At 41.7% G+C, this 12,182-nt stretch overlaps 2 protein-coding genes and 1 pseudogene across 3 annotated transcripts in view; 1 reads left to right on the forward strand and 2 right to left on the reverse strand.

The window, feature by feature from the left end:
* Window positions 1–12,182, reverse strand: part of LOC126068466 (uncharacterized) — a 1,054,989-nt gene that overhangs the window by 373,454 nt on the left and 669,353 nt on the right. The window lies entirely within an intron of this gene.
* Window positions 1–12,182, reverse strand: part of LOC126068451 (ral guanine nucleotide dissociation stimulator-like) — a 480,137-nt gene that overhangs the window by 84,832 nt on the left and 383,123 nt on the right. The window lies entirely within an intron of this gene.
* On the forward strand, window positions 9,730–11,139 carry LOC126068458 (lysophosphatidylcholine acyltransferase 1-like; annotated as a pseudogene).

Raw genomic sequence — 12,182 nt, forward strand, 5'->3', positions numbered from 1 at the left:
TATGGATAGGTATGAATTTTTTTTCTTTAATGAATATAGTGCTGTCATTTTGATGTCTTTTTTTGTGTGTTGTTGACAGTTTCTTTTTCGCACTTAATTTTACGTGCTGAATAGTTTACCTTTCCTCATATTCCTTGTTGTTGATTTTTTTTTTTGGTGAGTCTGTATTTTTTTCTTGCATTTTATTTTCATGTGTTGGATAGTTTGTCTCTTTTGTGGTTACCTTATTATTTACCCTTACTTTTCTAAATTTAAACCTGACTTTTATTTCGGTGTATTGCCTTGTATTTGTCTCCATATGGAAGGTCTATGACTACATTTCTTAGTCCCTCTTTATTTTTTTAATGTTGTCTTCTTTTACATAATAACATCACTTTTTCCCTGTTTTGAGCTTTTTTTAAAATAATTTTTGTTGTGCTTTAAGTGAAAGTTTACAAATCAAGTCAGTCTGTCACATATAAGCTTATATACATCTTACTCCATACTCCCACTTACTCTTGAGTGTTTTTTAAATTTTGATTTATTTTTTTGATTTCACTGTCTTGGTTGACTTCTGATGCTCCGCCCAGTGTTCTAGTCTTGGGCTGATACCTAGTATTATTGATTTTCTAACCAACGAACTCCCTTTAGTATTTCTTGTAGTTTTGGTTTGGTTTTTATGAATTCCCTAAACTTCTGTTTATCTGGAAATGTCCTAATTTGACCTTCATATTTGAGACACAGTTTTGCTGGATATATGATTCTTGGCTGGCAATTTTTTGCCTTGAGTTTTTTATATAAGGCATCCTATTGCCTTGTTGCCTGCATGGTTCCTGCCATGTACTCCGAGCTTATTCTTATAGACTCTTCTTTGTAGGTGACTTTTCGTTTATCTCTAGATGCTCTTAAAATTCTCTCTTTATCTTTGGTTTTGGAAAGTTTGACTATAATATGTTTTGGTGCCTTTCTTTTAACATCTACCTTATGTGGAATTCGATGAGCATCTTAGAGAGATATCTTTTCATCTTTCACGATATCAGGGAAGTTTTCTGCCAACAATCTTCAATGATTCTCTGTGTATTTTCTGTTATCCCTCCCTGTTCTGGTACTGCAGTCATTCATAGGTTATTTATCTTGTTAGAGTCCCACATGATTCTTAAGGTTTCTTCATTTTTTTCAAATTCTTTTATATGATTTTTCTTGTAATATATTGGTGCCAAGTGCTTTATTTTCAACTTCAGAGATTCTGCTTTCCACTTGCTCAGTTCTGCTCCTCTGACTTTCTATTCATTTGCTCCTTCTGTAATTTTATTGTTACTCTTCTGAGTTTCTAATTGCTGTCTGTCCATGGATTTTTCCAGCTTATTAAATTTTTCAATATGTTCTTGTATAACCTTTTTCATTTCTTCAGCTACTTTATCTGTGTGTTCCTTGGCTTGTTCTGCGTATCTCCTCATTTCCTTCCTGATGTCTTGAAGGGTTCTGTATATTAATCTTTTGTATTCTGCCTTTGGCAATTCCAGGAAGGCACTTTCATCTAGAAGATCCCTTGATTCTTTGTTTTGAGAGCTTGTTGAGGTGATCATGGTCTGTTGCTTTATGTGACTTGATATCTACTGTTGTCCCTGAGCCATCTATAAGTTATTGTATTAGTTTATTTTATGTTTGCTTACTGTGTTGTAGCTTTTTGCTTTGGTTTGTTCTGATATTCCCAAATGGGTTGCCTGGGTGAGCTAGCTTGATTATTTTCACCTTTGGAGCTCTGATGTCCTGTCCCTGGATGGCTACAGCTGTTATCAGGTATATCAGTCTAGGGGTCCATTCAATTTTCTTGCATGAATTCAGCTCAGGTGTCCAGGTAGCCGATTATCAATATGTGGTACAGGCTTTGTCCTACAGTCTTAGAGGGGCAGGGGTGATTGGTGTAGGTACTGGTACCTGGTTGCAGCAGGGCATCATACTCTGAACAAGGCCGGGGTCCTGAGAATCGTCCCCCACATGTCTCTGAGGAAAGCATGTCCCTGTTCCCTCGAGCCTATAGGTGGGGGGTGGGGGGCTCTGCAGACAGACCATGGGCACCCAATGTTTTTGGTTGTAAGGACTGGGAGGTACCAGTTCTCCTTGGATCCTTGTCACGGGTGGCTGGGTGACCTGAGTGGAGCCTCCAGCCCTCTAGCCCCTGATGTGGGTAGGTGAGGACCCTGTGTAATAAGCAAAGCAATGTCAAACATCAAATTCTCACCTCTCAACCACACAGCTGAAACAGTTGTAGTCTGCCAAGGAGGGCCTACTCTCCTGAAATAGGCCTACACAAGTCCATGCAGAGGGGAAAGGTACTCAAAGTCCATGGACCGTTTATGCCTAGACAGGAGCCGCTCCTGTCCTGAGCTCTTCTGGTTAATGGAGCTGGCAAATTATCTTTTCCCCTAATTGCAAATTTATTCCTTCTCCAAGGCTGGGAGAATGGCTCTAGGTGCTGAATAGGGCCTATCTCAGAGCCAGGGAAATCATCTGCTGGAGCCAGCTTGGGATCGGGGAGGGGGTGGTGTGGTAAAATATACGCAGGTACTTACCTTTTGCCAAGAGCACTGTTCTTCTCTGGTTCCAGAGGTATGAGTAGGCTGTGTGGCTGGCTGCTTCTCCCTGAGGAAACTGCTGCCAAACACTAGTACCAGCCTGCCACAGCCACTCCCAGGAATGGTGCCTGAGTGCTCCCAGTGATTCAGGTCCAGTAACGCCTCTCTGCTTCTGAAATGTCTCTTCCTCCCCCTGACTCTCAGTTCATTTTCTAACCTGCCTTTGATGTTCAGGGCTCCTGGCTTGTCATAAATATACTCATTTCACTTGTTTTTTCAGGTCTTTGTTGTAAGAGGGCTCACTGGAAGCATTTGTTTATTCCACCATTTTGGTCACTCCCTCCTCTGCATCCATATTTTAGGTATCTTTTAGAGCAGTACCTCACTCCTGGTAACAAATTCTGTCTTGGTTATCTAGGGCTGCTATGACAGGAATACCACAAGTGGATGGCTTTAAGACAGAATTATTCTCTCAGTCTAGGAAGCTAGAAGACAGAATTCAGGGTGCAAGCTCCAGACGATGGATTTCTCTCTCTGTTAGCCCTGGAGGAAGGTCCTTGTCATCAATCTTCTCTTGGTCTAGGAGCCTCTTAGTGCAGGAACCTCAGTTCCAAAGGACGCACTCTTCTCCTGGTGCTGCTTCTTGATTGTGTTAGGTCCCTGTGTCTGTCTGCTCACTTCTGTCTGGTATGTCAAAATAGATTGGCTTAAGATACAATCTAATTTTGTATATTGAGTCCTGCCTCATTAACATAACTGCTACTAATCCCATCTCATTAACATCATAGAAATAGGATTTACAACACACAGGAAAATCCCATCAGATGACAAAATTGTGGACAGCCGCACAATACTTGGTATCGAGCCTAGCCAAATTGATACACATATTTTGGGGGGACACAATTCAATCCATGACAGGTCAGTTGTAAAATTAGTAAGAATACCTTCCTTTGGGAAAGGCCAGATTCAAAACCAGTTATCTTCAAGGACTTACACATCCTTTGGTCATGACCTTTCATGTGAAGGATCATGGAGCAGGGACAAGACAATGGGAATTTTACATAAATATTTTTGGGGACACTTTGGAAGGCTTCAAATCAAGTAGCGAGGCTGTGTTCTGTTTGTTCTGAGTATAATGGAGGTAAAATCTACCAACCGTCACCAGAGGGATACCCTCATCATCAGGGTATCTCTTGGGAGATACCCATTGCTAATAGGACCTGTGTTCAAATAGTAAGTGGATTTTATTCAACTAACTTCCTCCAATGGTTATACATTTGTTTTAGTTGTGATTTGTGGATATTCACATTTAGTAGAAGATTTTCCCCGTCACCAAGCTATGGCAACTTTTGTGGCTAAGAAATTGCTGGAAAATATCGTTCGCACTTGCGGCTCCAGCCATCCTTTGCAGTGATTTAGGTACCCCACTTTACTGGACAAGTGATTGCTGCTATTTGTAAAATATTTCCTGTTTTTTGTCAGCTCCATTGTTCTTACCACACGCAGTCCTCTGGATTTGTAGAACGGAACAATGGTATCATAAAGACCTAATTGGCAAAACTTTCGTCTTCAGTGTGGCTGACCTGACCCTCATAAATTGACCCCTTATGAGATAATTGCAGGGTAGCCAATGAATTTACCTTATTTATCAGGAACTGCTGATTCAGATTTGATCGAAGCCAATTTATTAAAATATTGCCAGGCCTTAATTCATTATGCCAAGGAGTATGCTCCTCAAGCAAGCATTTGATGGCGGAGGTACAATGCCTCCTCTTGGACCTAGCAACTATGTTTATTGGAAGACACACCAATTAAAGGATTCACTTGAGCCTTGTTGGAAGGGTCCATACCTATTCCCCCTAATTCATCCTTGTGTGGCTAAATTACGAGGAGTTAAGGAGTGGGTCCATTTATCTCAACTGAAAAAGACTACAGCACCTGTTTGTACTAGAAGTCACAGAAGAACTCAAAGTGAAATTCACTTGTGTTCAAACATGAAGTAGATGACTACAAGAGTGGATGACTTACCCCAGGTCATGGAGCTGGAACATGCAGGTGGCTAAGCTTTAGACTCTGATATACTGCTATCTTTCTAGCTTTAGCTTTTCTGTATGTTATATACTTAAGAATTATTTCTTGGTAAACATTTATGCAACTTTTGGAGATTTTTGGAGTTAGTTTGGTAATTTTAACCAAACCCATTGCTGCTGAATACTTTCTGACTCATAGCGACCCCATAGGACAGAGTAGAACTGCCCCATAGGGTTTCCAAGGAGCACTTGGTCCATTTGAACTGCAGACCTTTTGGTTAGCAGCTGAACCTTAACTACTACACCATCAGGGTTTCCTTGGTAATTACAGGCACAATTATTTTTTCTGAATGTTTGTGGTAGTATTCCTTTTCCATATTTGTGTTCTAATCATGACTCCCATTACTGCTTTAATACCTTTATTGTTTCCTTTTTCTATTGCTTGGTAAGAAAATGCTTTTATCAAATTAGTTATTTCAGTAGCCGGTGCTAACAATTTAATTGAGTGCTGGATGCATCACTCTTCCCCTCAGTCTACACAAGATCATACCGATCCTTTTGCTGTGCCAGTATTAGATTATAAATCCACACCTGATTTTACTGTTGATTTTGAGAAACTCTTTAAATGGGCTATCCATGTCACATCATGGCTACTTCCAGAATTACCCACTTATCCATTAACTCCCTGTTTCAATCTTACCAATGCATGGTTAGAATGTTTTATTCTACCCACACCATGCAATCTTTTTCTTGATGTGTTCAATATTACTCTACAGTAGTAGCAGATAGTCATTTTAAAAATAATAAAAAACTCTCAGTTTGTGCGTGACTCAAGGATCCCTGGAATTTGGAGAATTATCCATTCGTGATGATTCATTAACTGCAAAGTGACTCAGAAGGGCCAATCAGTCCATCCTGTTTCCTTATATTCAAACCTGGGCAGGCATGTTGTGTGCCCCATCTAGATGTGTCTTTTTGTGTGGAGGATCAGCTTATTCAAGGAAAAACTCTGATAAGTCACTCTATATTTGGGCATTGTCATGTTTACATGGTTGGAATATATGCTAGGCCCATGTACCTTAAAGATGCTAGGAGTTACCATGAGTATTCATTCATACAATGACACCTTGCTATGGAACAGTAACTTGAAATTAATATCCATAAAGAAGATAGAACTTGTCCTCTCAGATAATCCCATCATTTATTACCCAGGATGGGGAGATCCTTCTTGTGTGCTGTTGTGCCCTGGCTTGGTACTATGCAATAGAACATCCCATTAGCAATTTATCTGCCAGTATGGCTAAAATTGTTGATGATGTGGCCAATGGAATGGCCGCCCAATGAAAACTTTAGAATCCTTGGCAAAAGTAGTATTGGACCATGAAATAGTTCTAGATTTCCTCTTAGCCCAGCAAGGAGAGTTTTGCTCCATTGCTAACGCCTGTTGTTGCTCTTGGATTAACTGGAGATGTTGAACAGGATATTGCTAAGATTCATCCAATGGCTGTTTGGGTACAGTCTATACCCCCTGTAACTTTACCATTCTTTTTTTATATCTTCAATTGGCTACTTAATAGTGCAGGTTCTTGGTTACGGTCTCTGTCGCAAACTGGGTTAATTATTTTAACAATAATCTTTTTTTATTGGAATTATAAAATGTGTTATGCGATGTGCATCTACAACAGGAACTGATAACCCTGCTTCATCTCATGCTCAGAGAATTATGTATATCAACACTGCATTCAAGATCATGCTCAAAGAATTATGCATATCAACACTGAATTCAGGAACCCAAAATCAGAGAAGCCTTATGACTTATGTTAGCCATTTGAAAGTAAGTCAGGTTGTTCCTCCAATGTGGCCATACCCTATCCACTCCCCATACCGAAATCACTGAAGACAGCTGCTGAGCCATAGCATGATGGACGTACTGGAGCTGCCCAGCAACCAAGATACCGATGGCCCCTGATTATGGGGGAAAAGGGGCTTAACGTGAAAAACTAGAAAGGCATAAATTATGAAGGTTGAGCCACCACCTGGGAGTAGCATATTGACAAACTCATGCAGAAGACATTATGCCCATAACTGTGAACAAAGGATGCTCTTCAGAACCCTTGATCAAAAGAACAGAATGATGTGGAATATAAAATCAAAAGAGGCATCTGATGTAAAGTAAAATGGGTTAACTAATGCTAAAAAAAAAAAAAAAAAAAAAATGCTAAAGCTTAGTATAATCTTTCACACAGATTCAAACCCTGTTGCTTAGGAACCAACCCTGTCATTAAGGAAACTCTATTCTTTGTGGTCAGGCTAAGAATGTGGATATTACATGTCCTGGTGTCTGTAACCAAACCTTATTGAAAGTTTTTGTGTTAAATCAGTCCAGAAAATCTTCTGTTCTGAGCAAGGTAATGTTTAGCAATCTGTTCCCGACAGGATCTGTTACGCCATCATCATGTCATCATTTTGTGATGGTTATGAGACCTTCTCCACAAACACATACCTTGCAATTTTGTCCTTTAGCCAATTAATGTATGAATTTTTTTTTTTAGCTATATGTAACCACTAATGTTAAAAATCATGTTTTGCTTTCTCCCACCTTTGATTGATTTCAGTCACTGTAAACCAATCAGAATATTGTGTTTTGTAGTTCCTCCTATGGCATATAACTATTGTGTAATTTGCACTCTCTCCCTTGGATCCATGAGCTTTGGACTCTGAGGTTTTCACGGTCTCCATTTGAATGACATATTGGCTTCAATAAATGTCTTTGATTTTACTCTAACAGAATTGGAGAATCTCTCTACAACAAGCATAATTTGGTGAAACTACTTGGAGAATCAGCAAATGCACCATCAAAAACTAATAGACAAAGAGACAAAAGGTTTAAATAAAATCAATAAGCTTAATATCAGCATTTACATAAAATCAGTAGTAGACAACTATCCACACCACTCCCTCAAGACAGTAAGCCCAGCCATTTTACAGGTGAATTTTACCAAACTTACAAAAGCAAACATCTTTCTTTTATTTAAAAAAGTAAATAGGAAGCTAAAAACACAGGACCCAGAGACCAGGTGTGTAGTACAAAGACTTGATGCAGCAGGTGCTGTTCAGACACCTTGCCTTTTAACCCCAAACAGTTGCTGTCAGGCTGATTCTGACTCATGGAGACCCCACATGTGTCAGAGTAGAACTATACTCCATAGGGTTTTAAATGTTTGATTGTTTTTTGGAACTAGACCCAAAAGCCTTTCTTCTGAGGCGCCTCTGGGTAGACTCGAATCTCCAGCCTTTCAGTTAGCAGCCAAGCACATTAACCGTTTGTCTCAACCTTCTGACATATTCAACTTTTTGATAAGTGCAGTCATTTAAGCAACAGGACCATTCAGAGCCACTTCATTTATTCAAAAAGTCTTCCACATGACTGCTTCAAGGGTATCTTGGCTGGTGATGGCTCTTCTGTGGTTCAAACCCATGCAAAATGCATATAATATACTTCTGTAAGAAAATATACAATAATTGTATGTGTAGTATGATATAAACTCTGGGAGGAAAAAAAGCAGACAAATATCTATGAAGAATAAGAAAGACTGGAAGAAAATATACCACAATGTTAAGTGAAGTTAAGTTTGAATGACAGAAGTGTGAGTCATTTCTTCTCTTTTGGATTTTTCTTTAGTGAGAAATAATTTAGTAGTTTCCAAATATATTGATGCTTCTTATTAAACTTAAAACTTTAATTGTTCTATTACTTCATTGAAACAAACAGAAAACAACTAGCAAAATAGCAAAAGAAAACCTAACCGTATCAATGAGAACGTTAAAATTGAATGGACTAAACACGCAGTCCAAAGGCAGAGATTATGTGACTGGATAAAAGAGCAAGATCCAACAATGGGTCTTGCTGCTTACAAGAGGAACACCTTAGATTCAAAGACACAAGTAGGTTGAAAGTAAAGAATAGAAAAAGATATAGTATGTAAATAGTAACCATAAGAGAGCTGGAATGGCTATATTAATATCACATTAAATAGACTTTAAAACAAATATTACTATGGACCTTTTTGATAGTCAATACATCTAGAATATATAACAATTATAAATGTCCTTCAACAACAGACCCCCAAAATGCATGAAGCAGATACCGGAAGGATTAAAAGAGGAAATAGACAATTTATCAATAATAGTTAGGACTTTCAATACCCCACTCTCAGTCATTGATGGAATAACTACAGAAGACTTTAACACTACTCATCAACTTGACATAACTGATATTTATAAAATGCCCAGGGACTGCAGAACACAAGCTCTTTTCAAGTATACATGGAACATTTTCCAGGGTAGGCCTTGTACAGGAGCCAAAAACAAGTCTCAATAAAATTAAAAAGACTGAAATTATGCAAAGTGTGTTCTCTGATTCTCTGACCACAATGGAATTAAATTAGAAATCCACAACAGAAAGAAATATGAGAAAACACCAAATACTTGAAAATTTACGCACTTCAAAATAATCCATGCATCAAAGAAGAAAACAGAAGAGACATTAAAAATAATTTGGACTTAATGAAAACAAAAACACAACATATCAAAACATATGGGATGTATCTCAAGCATTGCTTGTAAAGAAATGTATAACTTTAAATGCCTGTGATAGAAAGAAGTCTCAAATGGAAACTACAAAACAGTGAGCAAGCTAAACACAAAGCAAGCAAGAGGGATGAAATAATACTGTGGCTGAAAGAAAAACCCAGAGAAAATCAAATAAACCAAGAGTTGGCTTTTTGAAAAGATCAACAAAATTGACAAACCTTTAACCTTTGGCCAGACTGACCAAGAAAACGAAAGAGAAGACACCGATTACCAAAATCAGGAATGAAAGAGGGGGCACCACTACCAACCCTACAGAAATGAGAAGAATTATAAGGGGTCTGCCCGCCCTCTGCCTCGGTCCGCTCGGTCCGCTCGGGCTCTTCTCACGGTGGTGGCTCTGCGGCTGGGGAGACCTGCCAGAGGCCGCTCTGTCTCAGCCGCCAACTCCTCCAGCGCAGGTGCAGGTGAAGCGGTGGCTGTCACCCCCAGGGTAGAACCCCTTCAGGCACGAGCTGCGCTTCAGCACTCTGCAGAAGGCCCAGATCGCCATCATGACGCTGACCCTCTTCCCCATCCGACTCCTGTTTGCCACCTTCATGATGCTGTTCGCCTGGTCCTTCGCTTTTGTACCTTCACTGGGATTTGCTGAGAGAGAACCAGAAGAGCCGCTGGCTTGTGGCAGAAGGTCGTGGACTTCCCGCTCAAGGCAGTCATGCAGACCACGTGATATGCCGGCGGCTTCCACCCGGTGGCCCAGAAGGGGTGACAGGCCCTACCGACTGAGGCGGCCATCCTGGCCCTTGGCACCACACCCCTCGTACTTCGACGCCGTTCCCGTGACCATGACCATGTCGTCCATCGTGATGAAGGCAGAGAGCAGGGGTATCCCCATATGGGGAACTCTGATCAAGTACATCCGGCCAGTGTGTCCGGATCAGACCAGGACTTGTGCAGGAAAACAGTGGAAGAGATAAAGAAAGGGGCTTAGTCCAATGGGAAGTTATGACAATGATTTTTCCAGAAGGTACTTGTACCAATGGGACCTGTGAAACTACCTTCATGACTGGTGTGTTTATCCTTGGTGTTCCTGTCCAGCCTGTGGTTTTAGGATACACAAATAAGCTGGACACGATCATGTGGACGTGGCAAGGACCTGGAGTGCTGGAAATGCTGTGGCTCGCCCTGTGTCAGTTTCACAGTTAGGTGGAAATTGAGTTTCTCCCAGTTTACCACCCTTCCAAGGTGAAGAGGAGCCCGGTGCTATACGCCAGCAGCATGAGGCGCGTCATGGCAGAGACCCTGGGCGTCTCCATCATGGATTTCACGTTTGAGGATTGTTAGCTGGCCCCAGCGGAAGGACAGTCCGTCTTCCCTACGACACTTGCCTTCTAGAATTCGCCAGGCTTGTGAGAGGCCTGGGGCTAAAGCTAGAAAACCCTGAAAAAGATCAGAAAGCGCAAGGTGAAGAAGGGCGAGAAGACTGACTTGTGGAGTTCACGGAGTACTTGGAGGTACCCCTTTCCGACACGCTGGACTGCATGTTCTCACTGTTTGACGAGAGCGGAGGTGGCAAGATAGACCTGCGGGAATATGTGATCGCCTTGTCCGTGGTCTGCAGAGCGTCTGAGACTCTGGACACCATCCAGCTGCCATTCAAGATGGGACGGCTGCATAAATGAGGAAGACCTGTCCTGCATTCTGAAGACGGCCTTGGGCGTGGCAGAGCTGCTTCTGATAGACCTCTTCAGCGGTGTGGATGAAGATGAGAAGAATCTCTTTTGCTGACAGGTTTGCACACATGTACCCAGACTTTGCAGAAGAATATCTGTATCCTGACCAGGCACGGTTTGAAACCTGCGCTTAGACTCTTGTCAGCGCCAACCCCGAACAGCCTCTGTGCTAACTTCAACCCGGAAAGCACTGACCCCGGGAGGAAGCCTCTCCATAGGAAACTGGACTAGGACAGAAGGTTCTGGAGTGAGGAACCTCCCCGGCTCTGTCACCATGTCCTACCAGGGGCTGTGGCTCCCCATTTGCTCATGAGGATATCTGGTGTTCTCTCTCCCCACAGGGCCTACACATATTGTCTCCAGACTCAGGTTTTAGAAGAGGTTAAGGTGTGTAAGGGGCTGTGGTGACAGGACGGTTAAGCACTGGGCCTCTAGCCAAAAGGTCAGTCCTTGGAACCCACTAGCAACTCTGTGGGAGAAAGATGTGAGTCTGCTTACCTAAAGATTTACAGCCGTGGAAATCCTGTGGGGCAGTTCTACCCTGTCCTGCTCTTTTTTTTTTTTTTTTTTTTAATAACTTTTATTAAGCTTCAAGTGAACGTTTACAAATCCAATCAGTCTGTCACATATAAGTTTACATACATCTCACTCCCTACTCCCACTTGCTCTCCCCCTCTTGAGTCAGCCCTTTCAGTCTCTCCTTTCTTGACAATTTTGCCGGCTTCCCTCTCTCTATCCTCCCATCCCCCCTCCAGACAAGAGTTGCCAGCACACTCTCAAGTGTCCACCTGATATAATTAGCTCACTCTTCATCAGCGTCTCTCTCCCACCCGCTGACCAGTCCCTTTCATTTCTGATGAGTTGTCTTCGGGGATGGTTCCTGTCCTGTGTCAACTGAAGGTCTGGGGAGCATGGCCACCGGGATTCCTCCAGTCTCAGTCAGACCATTAAGTTTGGTCTTTTTATGAGAATTTGGGGTCTGTATCCCACTGATCTCCTGCTCCCTCAGGGGTCCTCTGCTGTGCTCCCTGTCAGGCAGTCATCGATTGTGGCTGGGCACCAACTAGTTCCTCTGGTCTCAGGATGATGTAAGTCTCTGGTTCATGTGGCCCTTTCTGTCTCTTGGGCTCTTAGTTGTCGTGTGGCCTTGGTGTTCTTCATTTTCCTTTGCTCCAGGTGGGTTGAGACCAATTGATGCATCTTAGATGGCCGCTTGTTAACATTTAAGACCCCAGACGCCACATTTCAAAGTGGGATGCAGAATGATTTCATAA

Source organism: Elephas maximus, chromosome 27, assembly GCF_024166365.1.
Source record: "Elephas maximus indicus isolate mEleMax1 chromosome 27, mEleMax1 primary haplotype, whole genome shotgun sequence".
Classification (NCBI taxonomy): Eukaryota; Metazoa; Chordata; class Mammalia; order Proboscidea; family Elephantidae; genus Elephas; species Elephas maximus.